Source organism: Scyliorhinus canicula, chromosome 27, assembly GCF_902713615.1.
Source record: "Scyliorhinus canicula chromosome 27, sScyCan1.1, whole genome shotgun sequence".
In the NCBI taxonomy this organism is placed as follows: domain Eukaryota; kingdom Metazoa; phylum Chordata; class Chondrichthyes; order Carcharhiniformes; family Scyliorhinidae; genus Scyliorhinus; species Scyliorhinus canicula.
This window is the reverse complement of record NC_052172.1, coordinates 443963-461476: the sequence shown is the minus strand read 5'-3', so window position 1 is coordinate 461476 and position 17514 is coordinate 443963. Positions and strand designations below refer to the sequence as shown.

Below are 17514 nucleotides of genomic sequence, written 5' to 3'. Positions count from 1 at the left end.
CATATGTTACAGATAAGAACATTTATAACTTAAGCAGAATGGAAAAGACAGCTTCAGACATCAGGACGAGACCAGGTCTCATGCTACAAGAAGAGACCTAAGCAATGACACATTTTATAAGAATTATTATTGGTAAACATGCAGTTACTGAAGAAATATTTTAAAATCCAGGTTTGGCAGTATGTCATGGTGCACGTTACAGAGAAAGTGCTGCAAGCTGCTCAGAACTGTATGTTAACTATTCAAGTAGAGACTGGAGAAACTTTCAACTGGAGCTGAGTTTAAAGATTTCACAGAATCTACAGCCCATCGAGTCTGCAACGGCCCTTGTAAAGAACATACTAATAATAATAGCTTATTGTCACAAGTAGGCTTCAATTAAGTTACTGTGAAAGGCCCCAGTCGCCACATTCTGGCGCCTGTTTGGGGAGGCCGGTACGGGAATTGAACCCGCGCTGCTGGCCTTGTTCTGCATTACAAGCCCACTGTGCTAAACTAGCCCCCCCAACTACCGAAGCCCACACCTATCCCCACACAACCCTTTCCCTGGAAACCTTCCCTCACCTTTTTTGGACACAAAGGAAAATTTAGCAGAGCCAATCCACATAACCTGCACATCTTTGGACTGTGGGAAGAAACCAGAGCATCCAGAGGGAACATGGGGAGAACGTGTAGACTCAGTGGACTGTGAAACCAGCAGAGTGTTCAAATCATATTCAATTACAAATTGGAAACCAGGGGAGTGAGTAAATCAGTGGTGTGGGTAAACCAGGCAGTGTGGAAATCAGGGGAGTGCTTCAAACCAGGGGACTGTCCAAGACAAGACAATTGTCTAAAGCCACTGAAATGTATCAACCAGCGGACTGTGTGAACCAGAATAGTATCCAACCAAATTCAATTTCAAATACGAAAGGGGTTAAAATGAAGTGAATCAATGAAATGGTAGTCAGAAAGTGTGAGTTTTAGGGGCTGAGTGACAGTGTAATAACAAACAAGCTGCAGGCAATGGCTGCAGATTGAATATCTCATTGGGACAAACACACAGCTACAAAGGTGATTGCTTGAGCCCTGGGGTCAGGGCCACTTGCACCCACACACGCAGTGTCTCAGACTTGCGGGAGTGGAGCTGCTGCTTTGCTGCTGGCGGTGAGAGTGGGACCACCTGGGGCCTGTTGCTGCCCCCCTCCTGGGGTGAAGACCCTGCCCTATGTTCTCCCATCCCAGTGCCCGAGGTGGGACCGGGTCTGCCTGGGGCCTGATGCTGTTCCCCCTCCCGGGGTGAAGACCCTGCCCTCTGCCCTCCCGCCCCTCTGAGTGAGGTGGGAGTGGGTCGGCCTGGGGCTGCTATGAAGACAAAGGACTTTGCCTTGGGCCCTCACAGGGCTGAAGAGCGCAGTCCGCCCACCTTTTTCACCCCCGTGGCGGGTGTGTGGCAGCTGCCACTTTGCTTTAGGCCCGTCCGGGGCTGAAGTACGCTGCCCGGCTTACAGTGACTATCTGCTGCTGCCCTGTGACACCTGCTGTTGTGATGCCACGTCTTTCCCCTATTACCCTGGTTGTGCCATACCAAAGGTGGGCATAGCCAGTACCCAGGGGCATCCTCCACTCTGCCGGGGGCAGGGCGGCCAAGAACCTGTGCGGGGGCGACAGCCTCTCGACCCTCCACGGCCCCCTCGCCATTCCGCCTACTAACGAGGCAACTTAGGGTCAAATGTTATGCCCATCCCACCATGACCAGCGAGGCATGCACTCGTGTGATGGCTGGGGTCGTTGGCCCCTTGGCCGTCATAGCTGCTCTTAGGATGTATGGCAAGGCCGTGTTTTTCCTGCGTGCCGAGCAGGCGGTCCACCGTGTCCTGGAAAGGGGGTTCACAGTGGGTGGGACACATGGCGGTGGACCCACTGGAGGCCACTGCTGAACGTGTCATTGTCCCACCCTACCTCCCCACTGAGCTCCTCCTCCCCCATCTCAACTTCCTGGGGGAGGTCAGGTCCGGGGTGGCACCTCTGACACTCGGTATACGGGACCCTTCCCTCCGTCATGTATTCTCCTTCTGGCATCGGGTTTTTGCCCGCCTTACCTGGGAGAAGGTCACGGAGGGAGGGTTTTGTGGTTCCCCACCAAGGGAAGGATCATTAAGAGATCCGGTCTGTGGATGGTATGCAGTGCCATGCTTACAGAGGGCTGGGGCATATTCACCGCAACTGCCCCACCCTGACGGCTGCCGCCAACACCAGCTCCAGGACGGCCGTGGCTGGCACTGCCCCCCTCTCCTCTACCACCTCTTTGTCTGCCCAGCAGCCGGCCCCTAACAACACCGTAGCTGCTGGCGGGGGGGGAGGGGGAGCCTCCGCTAGCCAAGAGGCAGCCTAAAAAGGCCAAAGGGAAGACGGCGTGACGGTCAGACCGGGCCCATCCACACCTTGGCCCCATCACGCATACTGACCCCGTGCCCGTCCCAACCAACTCAGAGGCTGCAGCCTCACCTCGGGATACCGCCACCGTCTCACAACAACATGAGGGGCCCGGAGAGACCAACACACGGGCTCCGGAGGGCAGTGGGGACCCTGTGTACGGCCCCGAGCTGGAGGCTGTTCCAGCCTCACCACAGGGGGGGGGGGGGGGGGGGGGGGGGGGGGGGGCTGGGCGATGTGGGGGGGGGGACGCTACCGAGGGCACTCCAGCGGTGGAGGCCCCACAGCAAGATCAGCCTGCCCCTCTCCGCAAGCACCGCCGGCCCGGGTTGGAGGAGGTGGTGGATCTCGCTACCCCCTCCCCAGGCGAGCGGGGCCGGGTATCCTCTGTGTTTATTCCCATCATACTGACGTCCAGCCCCGTTAAAAAGAAGGCCAAGGCAGCCTCCAAGGCCGCTGAGGCTCCTGAGCTGCCATCGTCCCCCGAGCAGGGAGGGCGGGGGGCGGGCGGAGACCTGACCCCCGAGTGCTCGTTCCGCCCGGTGTAGTTTTACTCCCCGGTCACCTCCTTTTGTTCATCGCTGGGGGCTAGTGGCAGCCACCAGAGCCCCGATATCTTCAGGCTGTGGGCAGGCGACGGCGAGGAAGGTTCCCCACTCACAAGGCCCATGTAGACGTTACCATGGAGCCCAGGATCCATCCTGGAGCCGTTCCCGGTGCTGTTCCTGGGTCTCTCCGAGGGCCCAACGTCGACGGTGGAGGCAGGGTCGGAGCCGCCGCCATCCACGGACTCTGAATCGATGAGAGAGCCTGTGAGGAACCCGCCTGAGACCGATCCTAGGGGTGGGATCGACCCAGACCAAGGGGAGCAGCGCCAAGCTGTTCTGTTCCTCGCGGGGCTCCTGAGGGAGTGGAGGGGGCGACAACCCTCTATTTCCCCTGAGCACTGAGTTATGGCTGATTGGTGAAGGACACATGCTACAACTGACATGGAGGTAACCATAGCCAGCCTCAACATCTACGGCAGCATGGACGCGCATCACCGTTTCCAGTGCTTCTCTGTCCTCCAGGGCGGAAAGTACGGGATGTGCTTCCTGCAAGAAACCCTCGCCATTCCGGGGGACGAAGCTAAGTGGACCCTGGAGTGGCAGGAAGGAGACTTCATGAGTCACTTGGCCCCACGTTCGGGCGGGGTGGCTATCTTGTTGGCTCCACATTTTCAGACAGGGATCTTGAGGATCAAGGAGCCAGTGCCAGGCCGTCTGTTGCATTTAACGATCCGCGACAGGGACGTGGTGCTTCACTTTGTGAATGTATACACTCCCCTGGCCGGGCCGCAGCAGACGGCTTTCTTTGGCAAAGGGTCCACTCTTCTTGGCACTGTTGCTCGTTCTTTGCGGAGCATCCGAACGACCTCCTCCGTGCCTTGCAATTGTGCCAAACAGGACACAATTGCCATCGGCTTGCGTGCTTTTCTTAAATTCATTTTATGAATTTGAGATAGGTTCTCCCAACAAGTATGTCCTATACTCCCGGGACCTGTCTCCTCATTCACACAAAACTCACTCCAAAGGGGCCATCAGTTCCCTTTGAGGTACTTCCTGAGTTCCAGCTCCCACACGGGACACTGACCTACTCTGCTACTGTTGGTCGCTGCGACCACGAACTGCTCTGGGTTGATGAGGCGTTCCATTGCCTGCATGGCCATTTCCTTTTCTCTCTGCTCTCTTTAATTTGGAACGAGGGATGATAAGGCAATGCTTATAAATATGGGTACGGCTTTCGCTATGTTCCAACTTATAAACTCCCGACAGTTTGTCGCTACAAAAATCTCTGGGTTTAACCTTACAACCCTGTTAGTTACGCATGCAAAAACACACTTCCGAATTATGACTATTGATTTGAACTCCTTGAACACTTGTGGTTTTTCCTTTTCTTAATTGGATTTCAGATTCAAATTTCTGAGTTCTCTCGGAGTGGGGGGGGGGGGGGGGGGGGCACTTCTAATCGAGTCCCGGTGGATGTCACCACTAAATGTTGCTCGTTTTGGATGAGTGTGCTTAACACTCGATTTGGCTCTGTTTCGTTACTTATCTCTGGAGTCGCCAGGTATCGTTAAGATACCGACACAAGTTTCAAGGTCAAGTTCAAAGCATAAAACCATACACCAATTAGTAAGTTCAAACAAATGAGTTTATTATAGTACAACTATAACAGGGGTGGGAAAACTACGGCCCGCGGGCCGCATGCGGCCCACCAAAGGTCTTTATGCGGCCCACCAAGTCATTAAAAAAAAATGTTTTTAAAAAAAAAAAATTTTTTTAATTTTTAATTTTTTTTTAAGGTTAATGGGGGGGGGGGGGGCTGTTGGGTTACTTACTGGTATAGGGTGGATACGTTGACTTGAGTAGGGTGATCATTGCTCGGCACAACGTCGAGGGCCGAAGGGCCTGTTCTGTGCTGTACTGTTCTATGTTCTATATGAGGCGCCCTGAATCATAACCGGGTGAAGTAATTATTTTACTTAATATACTATGCGGCCCTTTAAAATTGTGAATTTCTGAATGTGGCCCTTGCACGGAAAAGTTTGCCCACCCCTGAACTATAATCTACTCATGCACACGTTAAGATGACTAAACTATTCCTACCACTATATAAACTAATACTTATCTTAAAGGAACTGCCAGATCAGGGGACAAGGCCTCTTGCTCTGTATTGAGTCTGCAGACTTCAGGTTGGTACGGGTTAAAAAGGGGTCAGGAGTGTCTATCTCTGGTAGCGATCGTTGTGAGACACTTAATTGCTGGCGGCTGCTGTCCCAAACCTCTCCTCTCTCTCTCGGTCAAGGTCTTCTTCGGTAAAAGCTGGTCGAGAGGGCTGGTCAAGAGAGGAGGGCTGGTCAAGAAGAACAAACTAAGTTTGGGACCTGTCTTTTATAGGTCCTAGGGCTTCGCGCCCTTTTGGGCGGACCCTCTATCTGCTGGGGATCGATTGGGTCTCTTCCCAATCGATTTGTTTGAATCCCCCCCCAATACTGAGGCTGTCCCTCGGCTACTGGGCGGGCCTTCAGGTGCTTTGTCTTCGAACCCCGCTGGTGCCGGGGTGTCTGGTATCCTGTACAATGTTGCAATCACTTCCCTATTTGTGTCCATTGTCCCTGGGATTGTTCCATTACCATGTTAACTGTCCCGGAGATTGCCTCATTAGTATGCGGAATGTTCGTTTCAGTGCTGTCTGCTCTCTAAGCAGACAGAATCCACATTGGCTTGTTGCAGCCTGCTTGTGCTGCAAACTTTGTCCATTTTAACTTGCAAGCTTTGCGTTCCTCCATTTTGTATTGAGGGAATGGCCAACTTCTTTGGCTACAGCACCATCCCTTTGGGCGAGTGCATCATCCTTGGAGAGGATTTCAATTGCACCCTCCAGGACAAGGACTGTAGTGGAGTCCAGAGCAGCACACAGGCGGTGGTGATGTTAATGGACCTGAACAGGTCCTTCGACTTGGTGGACGTCTGGCGAACTCTCCATCCTGAATCGCAGTGTACACATTTGTGGGCCCTCTGTTCGGAGCGTCCAGAATCGATCGTCTTTACATTTCTAGGACGTACTTGCCCAGCGTTCCGACGGCATCTCTGGAGCTGGTGCCGTGCTCGGATCATCACCTGGTGTGGGTGGGGCTCGGCCCGTCCCGCGCTCAGGCACGGTCCGCATACTTGCACTTTAACAACACGCTGCTGGACAACGAGCGGTTCCTGGACTCGTTTCTCCGTTTCTGGGCCGGCTGGAGAAAGAAACGGGATGGCTTCCCCTCCTTGAGGCTGTGGTGGGACGTGGGCAAGATTCATGTCCGCGCCTTCTGTCAGAGGGACACAAAGGGGTCGACGGCAGAGCGGAAATCCACGATCGCCAAATTGGCTGAAGCAGTCTTCCATCTGGAATCACGTCTGGCTCATCCCGATGAGGACCCGGCCCTGGGGCTGGTGTACAGCAAGTTGAGGGGCACGCTGCGGAACCTGGAACTTGTCGCGTCCCATGGCCCGTACATGAGGTCGCGGATCCATCTCTTGACAGACATGGACTGCGGCTCCCCCTTCTTCTACTCGCTGGAAAGAGGACGCAGATTTCTTCACTGCTGGGCGCGACGGTCCCTCGTCTCGGATCCGGAGGGGGTCAGGACCCTAATCAGGGACTTTTATTCTGACCTCTTTACTCCGGATCCGTGTAGCGAGGACGCGTGCCGAGATCTGTGGGAGGACCTGCCGCAGGTCAGCCCGGAGGGCGTCGGGAGGCTCGACTATACCATCAATCTTCAAGAGCTGACCGGTGCCCTTGACAGCTTGTCAAGGAGCAAGACCCCAGGGCTGGAACGTCTTGGGGAGCGACTATATGGGGGTCCTGGGGAATGCATCGTGAACAGGGAGATTCCCCTTTTCTGGCGCAGGGCCGTTATTGCCCTGCTGCCCAAGAAGGGGGATCTCCGCTGACTCAAAAACTGGAGACCGGTCTCCCTCCTCAGCACAGACTACTAAATATTTGCCAAGGTCAAGTCTTTGTGCCTTGGCCCTGTGCTGGACCACATGGACCAGTCCTACACCGTCCCAAACCGCACCATTTACAATAATATCCATCTGGTCCGGGACATCCATCATTCCCAGAGGAATGGTATGTTGAGCGCCTTCCTGCCTCTTGACCAGGAGAGGGCGTTCGACAGGGTGGGGCACGAGTATTTGCTCGGGCCTCTGCGAGCCTTCTGGTTCAGGACGCACTTTGTCGCCCGGATCCGATTACTGTACGTTGCCTCGGAGTGTCTGATTAAGGTTAACCTGTCCTTGACGGCGCCCCTTCGCTTTGGGAGAGGAGTGCGTCAGGGCTGCCCCTTGTCCGGCCAACATAATTCTCTTTGCGTGTAGCCTTTCCTGCGCCTCCTGTGGAGGAGGTTGCCGAGGCTGGTTCTGCGTGAGCCGAGCATGGCAGTGGTCCTTTTGGCTTACGCTGATGATATGCTCCTTATGTTCACTGACCCCGGTGACCTGCAGAGGATGCGAGAGTGCCAGGCTGTGTCTCCGCCGCATCTTCTGCTCGGATCAACTGGGCTAAATGTTCCGGACTCCTGGTCGGTCCGTGGCAGATGAACCCCCTCCCAGAGGAGCTCAGGCCCTTCAGCTGGAGCTCGACCAACATCCTCTCCTTGAACCAACATTCTCTACTTGGGAGTCCATCTTTGCCCGGCAGAGGAAGCTTGGCCGGCGAACTGGCAGGAGCTGGAGACCATGGTCACCGCTCGCCTGGGACGCTGGACAGGACTGCTATGAGTGCTGTCCCACAGGGGTCGATTTCGCATCATAAACCAGCTGATAGCCTCCATGCTGTTGTACCGGCTGGTCACTTTGCCCCTTCCCCCTGTCTTTGTCACACACATACAGAGAACTCTGATTCGGTTCCTCTGGGACAATGGATTGCACTGGGTCCCTGCAGAGGTCTTGAGTCTCCCAATAGCGGAGGGCGGTCAGGCGCTGGTGTGCCCACATCACGACTTTCCCCCTTCAGACTCTGTAGTTATACCTGTACGTTGAGCCTCCTCAACGATGGTGTGCTGTGGTGACGTATTTCTTCCGCCAGGTACATGACCTGACCTCGAATCTGCTACCCCTATTCGCTGACCAGCAAAGTCTTCAGAATTCTTTGTTGGTGCTGCCCGTCTTGCACCAGGACCTTCTCAAAGTCTGGAATATGGTCGCCACGTGCCACAGCTCCCCCCCCCCTCAGGAGCAGTTGCTATCGTAAGGGAGCCGCTGCTCATGAATCTGCACCTCCGCCAATATCCATTCCGTTGCCTGGCAGAGTGGAGGGCTGTGGATGCCGGGGTGACCAGGAGCAGGGATGTGCAGGGTGGCAGAGGATTGGACTGGGTGATGCCCTACGAGCTCGCTGGGCGCAGACCATGCAGCACACGGCCAAAATCATCTGAGGCCTCAAAATGGTCGTGCTCGGCCCCGTGGGCACACTTGGACTCGAGAGGGCGCAGTTGTGCCGTAGCATCCCGTCTGAGCGGATCCCTGCTGTACCCCACAACCCCAGCCGCCTCACGGAATCACCTCCTGTGTCTTTTAGCACCGCGCAGAGGGGTTTCCTGCTGCACACTTTCCACCTCCTTGCCCTCGCCCGCCGTCCAGCGGCGGACATTCCGCTGGAGGTCCCTCGACGGAGGCGTCCTCCCTGTCAGATTTGGGGACCTGGAGTGGAGGGAGCTGCACAAGGCAGTGCCGTGCAACCGTAGGTAAAGTTACCACACGGCCTCCCCAGAGACCTGTCACGTTTGCGGCCTGGTGGAGACCGTGGAGCATGTGTATGTTGTCTGTCCTCGGCTGCATTCCCTTTTTAGTTTTTTGACGACATTGTTGTTTTTGTCTTTGCACTTTAGCTCCACGTTCCTGACCTACGGACATCCGGTGCAGGGGGGAGGGTGGAAGGTGGAGGGCCTCCTTGTGAACCTGGGCCTGGCCAAACTTGCCATTGATAGGTCCAGTTAGCGGGCGACCGAGGGTGTCATCCGGCCTGACTGTCTGCCCCTCTTCCGCGGCCCTGTTCGCGGCCATGTGTCCCTGGACCTGTAGCATGCGGTGACCACGGGTACACTTGAGGCCTTGCATTCTCGGTGGGCACCGTTGGGTTGGGCTGCCTTATCGACCCTGATTTTCGCAGGGTGCGGTTAGCTTTTGTCCCTCAGATAATTTTTGTTCTTTTACATTGTTGTCACGCTGTGCAACAGGCCAGGATAGTCGGCGGATGCAGGGTTTTAATCCTGCTGCGTGTCGATAAGCCCAGCAGGTCATCACTCACAAAATACCAAAAAAAACAACACAACAATATTGTTACAGTTGTTAAACCCTATAAAACCACACACACAGTGTCCCCCCAACACGGGTTATATCGGAGGTTTTGCTCTATCTGTGATGACAGTGAAATGGGGAATATTCCCATTGATTCTCAATGTTGAATTGCTGCGGTGATCTGCGCATGTCTGGTGTATTCATAGAATTTACAGTGCAGAAGGAGGCCATTCGGACCATCGAGTCTGCACCGGCTCTTGGAAAGAGCACCCTACCCAAGGTCAACACCTCCCCCTATCCCAATAACCCAGTAAACCCACCCAACACTAAGGGCAATTTTGGACACTAAGGTCAATTTATAATGGCCAATCCACCTAACCTGCACATCTTTGGACTGTGGGAGGAAACCGGAGCACCCGGAGGAAACCCACGCACACACGGGGAGGATGTGCAGACTCTGCGCAGACATGACCCAAGCCGGAATTGAACCTGGGACCTTGGAGCTGTGAAGCCATTGTGCTATCCACAATGCTGCCGTGGTGTAGCCCCGCCCCTGCCTGTCGTCACTCTGAGTAAGAGCGCATGCGCAGCCCCTCCAGCGAGGAAACAGCGTTCTCATTGCAGCAGCTCATCCATTTGGGAGTGTGAGCAAAGAGGCTCAGAGATCATTACTGACTCGGGGGGAGTTCAGGGAGAATCGGGGGCTGTTTGCAAGAGGCGCAGCGGGAGCCCCATCTTGTTCCGGGACTTGGAGTGAGCGGGGGGAAGGGAGAGCTCTTTCTGGGCCTGGCTTATTGTCTGATTCTGGGCTAGGGTTTGGAGAGTTATTTCTTTCTTTTACTGATTATCAGTTGAAAGAATTGATTGATCTCTCATTGGCCTCAGCTGACCCTGATTTACAAGAGATTTGCTTTCTTCCCCCTAGTTCAACTGATGAAGAGATGAGTTCCCAGAACAAGATGATGATTCCTCAGCAACATGAATGTGCAGCCGTCTCCTTCTAACTGACAGTAAGTACAATATTAATCCAACATTGCAGAGACACAGACACAACATCAGCTCCACCGTCACAGGGAACAGAAGCAGTCACACTTACATTGACCTCAACTCCCAGATAAACATGTCCAATCCAACAGTGATACACGAGAGGGCAGGTGGGATAATTTTCCACAATTCACCCCTACTCCATATCATGGAACGTTGGATCAACTTGTTATGACAGCTTTTCATCTATAAAGTAACCAGTATAGTATTAATTAGCTTATAGATTGAGCAATCAATGTGGAAGTATCCATTTGCACTTCTTTGTAACTTTGTTGGATTAAAAGATATCCGGAAGCTCTTTCATCTCACAAGTTGTGAACTTTAGGTGCTAGTAAAAAGTCAGTGCTGCTGATTGAAAAGAACAGAATTATTCATGAGCTTGAACTGAGACAAGTCTCAAAGCTAAATATTGGGGGAATATCCAAGTCTCCCAACAAGCATGTCTTTCGAGACTTGTGGGAGGAAACCGGAGCATCCGGAGAAAACCCATGCAGACACGGGGAAGACGTGCATACTCTGCACAGGCAGAGACCCAAGCGGGAAATGAACCTTGGAACCTGCCGCTGTGAGGCAATCCCCTCATTTACACAATCCCCTGGTTCACACAGCTCTAGTTTAACACACTCCCCTGGTTTGAACACTCAACTGCTGCAATCACTCCTCATTTTACACACACTCTTGTTGTGCATCCTCCTCTGGTTCCATACACTCTCCTGCTTTACACACTGCCCTGCTTTACACACTCCCCTGCTTTACACACCGCCCTGCTTTGCACACACCCCCGCTTGACACACTCCCCCGCTTGACACACTCCCCCGCTTGGCACACTGCCCCGCTTGGCACACTGCCCGGCTTGGCACACTGCCCGGCTTGGCACACTGCCCGGCTTGGCACACTGCCCGGCTTTGCACACTGCCCGGCTTTGCACACTGCCCTGCTTTGCACACTGCCCTGCTTTACACACTTCCCTGCTTTACACACTTCCCTGCTTTACACACTCCCCTGCTTTACACACTCCCCTGCTTGATACACTGCCCTGTTTGATGCACTCTCCTGCTTAATGCACACCCCTGCTTGATCCACTTCCAATCGTTTCGAAGCTCCACTAGTTTACACACATTCTTGTTGTGCACGCCCCTCTGTTTTTACACACTTTTAAAAAAAAAAAATATCTTTTCAGCATTTTCGAAATTAGATACATTGCCGTTTGTTTTCATTTATTTTACTGAACACAAAGGCTTCTTCTCAGGTTTCTCTAATAACAGGCTGTCGCCGTCTGCTCAGCAAACAATCCTCCCTATTCCCCCCCACCCAACTCCCCTCTCCCTGACCCCATCCCCCCACCCAGCACCCCTCTGCCTGACCCCCCCACCACCCAACTACCCTCTCCCTGACCCCCTCCCCCGCCCAGCTCCCCTCTCCCTGACCCCCCCACCACCCAACTACCCTCTCCCTGACCCCCCCACCACCCAACTCCCCTCTCCCTGACCCCATCCCCCCGCCCAGCTCCCCTCTCCCTGACCGCCCCCCGCCCAGCTCCCCTCTCCCTGACCCCATCCCCCCGCCCAGCTCCCCTCTGCCTGACCCCTCCACCACCCAACTCCCCTCTCCCTGACCCCCTCCCCCGCCCAGCTCCCCTCTCCCTGACCCCCCCACCACCCAACTCCCCTCTCCCTGACCCCATCCCCCCGCCCAGCTCCCGTCTGCCTGACCCCCCCCACTCCCCAACTCCCTCTCCCTGACCCCCCTCCCCCACCCAACTCCCCTCTCCCTGACCCCATCCCCCCGCCCAGCTCCCCTCTCCCTGACCCCATCCCCCCGCCCAGCTCCCGTCTCCCTGACCCCATCCCCCCGCCCAGCTCCCGTCTGCCTGACCCCCCCCACTCCCCAACTCCCTCTCCCTGACCCCCTTCCCCCGCCCAGCTCCCCTCTCCCTGACCCCCTCCCCCCGCCCAGCTCCCCTCGGCCTGACCCCCCACCCAACTCCCCTCTCCCTGACCCCATCCCCCCGCCCAGCTCCCGTCTCCCTGACCCCCCTCCCCCGCCCAGCTCCCCTCTGCCTGACCCCCCACCCAACTCCCCTCTCCCTGACCCCCCCCGCCCAGCTCCCCTCTCCTTGACCCCCCCGCCCAGCTCCCCTCTCCCTGACCCAACCCCCTGCCCAGCTCCCCTCTCCCTGACCCACCCCCCCGCCCAGCTCCCCTCTCCCTGACCCCTGACCCCCCCCCGCCCAGCTCCCCTCTCCCTGACCCACCGAGCTCCCCTCTCCCTGGACCCCCCCCCCCCCCCCCCCGCCCCCCCCCCCGATACTCTCCCTTTTCTTTAATAATTGCTGTAAACACAGTTTTGTCCACGTTGTGGATACAGGTACCTTACAAAACAAAACACACAGGCTCTGGGAAATATACCCGGATGGGTGTGGTCTTTCCTCCCCTCTCTTTCCTTTTCACCGACCATCTAACTGGGTTATTGCTCGTTCCCCTTCCCGTTTTTCTTCGTGTTCCCTCACCGTGCTGTGGTTGCTGCCACTGTCGTCTCCCCCTGTGCTCCCCCCCCCCCATTATTGTTTCCTTCTCCATTCCCCTTTCTGGCTCCCTTTTTTTGTTCTCCCCCTTTGCTCCCTTCCCCCTATTCTTCACTGCTGCCCCCATTCTTTCTTGCTGGGTTTTGTTACATCACCTTGCTCTCCCCCCCCCCCCCCCCCCCCCCCCAGGTCCTCCCTCACTTTCCTCTGTCTCGTCTGTCAGTTTGCAGAAAGTGTGAGTTTGAGGGGCTGAATGGCAGTGTAATAAGAAACAAGCTGCAGGCAATGGCTGCAAATTGAATATCTCATTGGGACAAACACACAGCTACAAATGTGATTGGTTGAGCCCTGGGGCGCAGGGCCACTTGCACCCACACACACACAGTCCCCCCAACACGGGCTCTATCGGAGGTTTTGCTGCAAATGTAATGACAGTGAAATGGGGAATATTCCCATTGATTCTCAATGCGGAATTGCTGCACATGAATCTGCGCATGCCCGGGTTAACCCCGCCCCCTGCCTGTCAGCCTGAGGGTGAGTGCACAGGCACAGCCCCTCCCCCACACTGTCTCTCAGCTCCATTGAGCCAGTGAGCGGAATGGGCTTTCATTCAGCAGCGGTCGGAGACATCACTGCCCCACCGGGAAGTGAACAAACAGCATCTGTTCACAGCAGCGCATGGCTTTAGAATGGTGGCTGCCCATTGCCTCAGAGAATGGCATTGAGCACTGGGCCGGACAATCAGGCGGAGGCAGCCGCTGTTTGGGATCTGCCCCCTGGACCAGGAACTGCTCCCGGAACTGGAGTCAGTGTGGGGGAAGGAGAAGCAATTCTCACCCACTGTGTGGACAGGGGCAAAAGCTCTCGCTGCTGAGGATCATTGCTGCTTTCTCTCCCTCAACCAGGCTCCAGCTGAGAAGTGACAATGTTCTATTTTAAACAGTATCTGCTTGTTTCCGGTTGCACAGTAAGTTCAAAGTGAATTGCCAAGAGAAATCTGACCCTCCCAAAGTTACTGCTCCATCGCATTGTCCAACTTGAGCAACAGTGATGAACTCTGTGTAAATGTCTGAAAATTGTTGTAACATCGCTCAAAACACCAGATCAGCAGGAACAGATTGCTGCAGTGCATTATATTACACTTATGTAATATAATAATCACTTATTGTCACAAGTGGGCTTCAGTTAAGTTACTGTGAAAAGCCACTAGATGTGCCGCTGGTTTCGCTTTTATGATTGTTCATTACAATAATTATTGGGAAAAATATATTGATTCCATTTCTGTCTTCCAGCTCACCTATTCTTTAGATATCGGAGTTACGTTTTCTTTATGCACGGAAAACAATGACAAAAACAGATTATTCGTCGACAGAAGGTGAGGTTCAGCGAGCTGTTTCCAGCACACAATAGGTACAGTGTCACTCATACAGCACACAGATGCTGCCAGATCATTAGGTCTACAGTCTAACAAAAATACAATTAGAGACATACACAGATACAAATGTTGCCAGGCAACCTTTCAGTAAATGAGTCAAACAGAGCAGTTATGAGGGAGGTTGTATTCATTCCTCTCCAACCTTGTACACCTGTGAGTTGGACACATTTAGCTCAGGGCAAAAGCAACACATCCTTAGATTAAATTGCACGGTATGACATTGGTTAAAATTTAAGTAGATTAACTGCAACACATTGTCTCAGATATTCGTTATGTGGCAGTGCAGCAGAATTCCACAGTTATACACAACACCAGGGACACAGGACAAGAGACTGACAAAGGCAGAGTGAAGACAACATTATTGCACATTGGAGGAAACTGAAATCCAGCACAGAAAGATACATACATGTTCTCACTTCACCAGAGTAATACAGAAACCGAAGAAATCCCTCGCACACAATATCAGAGAATGACAGAGTAAATCCAGAGTAAATCCTGCATTTACACACAATACCACCAGTGACAGTTCCAGAAGGAAAACAGTATCTCTGTACAGTACCAGAGAATGGTGTGTACAGAATGGTTCAGGACCACAGTTACTAATTGCAGAACTAATGGAAACTTTCGACTCACTTCCAACACTGACATCAATGAGCTGCTTATTCATATATAATTCGGAAACTAGAATACAGAATTTATCTCAAATTCACGTTCAGTTTCCATAGACTGACAGGTACACAATTCACCTCATGCCTCCATACAGCACCCTGGATAGACAGCCAAAAATTGAAACTTCTTTCAGATAAAGTGCACAAGCCTGACAGATACAGAAGTAAATTTAGTCTCACATTCCAGATTAGGGGGTGGCACAGTGGTTTGAACTGCTGCTTCACAGCTCCAGGGACCGAGGTTCAATTCCGGCTTTGGGTGACTGGTGTTTCCACTTTATCCCTGTGGGTTTCCTCCCACAGTCCAAAGATGTGCAGGTTAGGTGGATAGGTCAGGATAAATTGTTCCTCAGTGTCTAAAAAAGTTAGGTAGTTACTGGGTTATGGGGATAGGGTGGAGGCTTGGGCCCAGGTAGGTTACTCTTTCCAAGGGTCAGTGCTGGCTCGATGGGCTGAATGGCCTACGCCTGCACTGGAGGGATTCTATGATTCTGCGACAAGTAATGGCAGATGGAGAAAATAGCTGACACTGACCGGCATGAATAGATACAGAATATATTCCACACACACATCCAAAACCACAGACTTTCAAATCTAGAATTAAGCCCATTAAACAAAGTTCCAGTGAATGGCAGTAAAATAATTAAACTGTAATGTACGAGAGACGCAGATTGAGTACCACACTCTCAAACTGCCAGGGATTGAAGATCACTGAATGTATCCCACAGTCACACACAATACCTCTGGCTGACAGAGAATAGAAACACACTCACAGAGCAGTGCAGAGACTGGGAGGTACAGATTGATAACAACATTCACACACACCAAACAGAGATTGACAAACCACAATTGATCTCTCACACATTCAGTTCAGAGACTGACTGATGCAGAGAGAATCCTAAACTCACCCATATCATCAGATTGTCAGATAGAGAATCAATTCCATAATCACAAAATGTAAAAAAATGATAGCGCCAGACAGATACATGAGAAATTTCACTCAAAACATCTGAAGGAACTAGAATTTGCAACATGAATTCAATGGTTATCTTCCTATCAGACACAGTCTCATAAAGAATTATGTCCACTGCCATATTCCAGCAAATGTCAGATACAGACAGGTAATTAGTGGATGATGGTCTAGTCCAAACGGGGTTATGGGGATAGGGTGGAAATGACGGCTTAAAGTGGGTCGGTGCTGACTTGATGGGCCGAAGGGCCTCCTTCTGCACTGTATGTTCTAAAAATCACACACTGAAGCAGAGAATGATGAATACTGAACAAATCCCTGAACTTGCAGAGATGGACAGTTACAGGTTTACATACAGACTCATATACTGACCCAGTGGTGACAAATACCAAGTAACCACATTTCACATACAGACCAGTTACCACTTGGTATATTTTTTGTTTAAACATGAGCATTGTCAAAAACACAGCAATTTTCTCCCTTCCTAATTGCTGTGTTTAAGGTGGCTGTGGATTGCATTCTTTCAGCTTATTGCCTGTCTGCCAAAGCTACACCCAGAGTGCAAGGGATCAAGAACATGCCAACCTATAATACATATGCACACAAACTTCAAACCCACAGCTTCTTCCCAATATCAGTTTGCTTCATTGTAAAAGTGAATTTCACAAGTCAGGCACAGACAGGGTAAAAAAAAAACATTCACATATCATATGTAGATACTGAGCGACCACAACATCCACATTTAATGCCTGGAAGATTCAGAGTAAAATCCACATCTAATTAGCAGAATAAAGAACAGGTATGAATTAAATCTCCATTGTGTTGCAGTAACATACATACAGCATAGGAACAATGTTCTCACATTGGGAACAGAGAAGTGGAGAGTAAATCACACTGTTGCATAAAGGAAAATGCCAGATACAGACTGAACCCACATTCCCAAATTTAAAAGGTACAGGAGAAAAACAACATTTCATCCATAGCAGGTTAACTAAGAGAAAAAAAGCCAATTCCACAGCTATAACTGAAAGGTACAGAAGAAAATACTGATTCACAACCTGGAAACTGTCAGCTACAAATTGAATGAGCAAAACAAACCCATATGAGACTGTAATAGGTTTGCACTGATCCCATTCACTGTCGAAAAAATACAGACAATGCGTAAGGTGTTTCCTTCCACATTGGAAATTACAGGTAAACCCAAATTCACATATCAGAGATTGGCAAATCCAAAACCACCATTCACTACAGCCAGAAATGACAGGAGTATAATAAAATAGAGTCACCATAAAAAGGCATACAAAATAAAATTCACATGTCATCCAGCAGAAACTAAATTCTAGATGAAAATCTATAATCACAGATTAGAAAGTGACTTGCGCAATAAAGTCCAGATTCTCCAAAGAATCTGATTTTAAAGGTGTGCAGCTTTGGTGGGTTTGCTGAGATCGCGAGTGTGAGCATTACTTGGTAGGGTGGTGTTTCAGAGGGTCAGTGCAGACTCGATGGGCTGAATGGCCTCCTTCTGCACTGTAAGAATTCTATGAATTCCCCTTGCTCAGCTCAAATGTATAGGATTGACATGAAGCTGACAACGCATACCTGAAAAGAGGAGGTGCAGATCAAAA

The 17514-nt window shown here is 52.2% G+C and overlaps 1 long non-coding RNA gene across 5 annotated transcripts in view; it reads left to right on the top strand.

Moving 5' to 3' along the window:
• The window catches only part of LOC119957769, a 64068-nt gene that overhangs the window by 19815 nt on the left and 26739 nt on the right, over positions 1-17514 (top strand). For all 5 annotated transcript variants that reach the window (XR_005458917.1, XR_005458919.1, XR_005458918.1 and 2 more), the window contains exons 4-5: positions 10171-10255; positions 14106-14188. This is a non-coding gene — a long non-coding RNA (uncharacterized LOC119957769). The remainder of the gene's footprint in view (positions 1-10170; positions 10256-14105; positions 14189-17514) is intronic.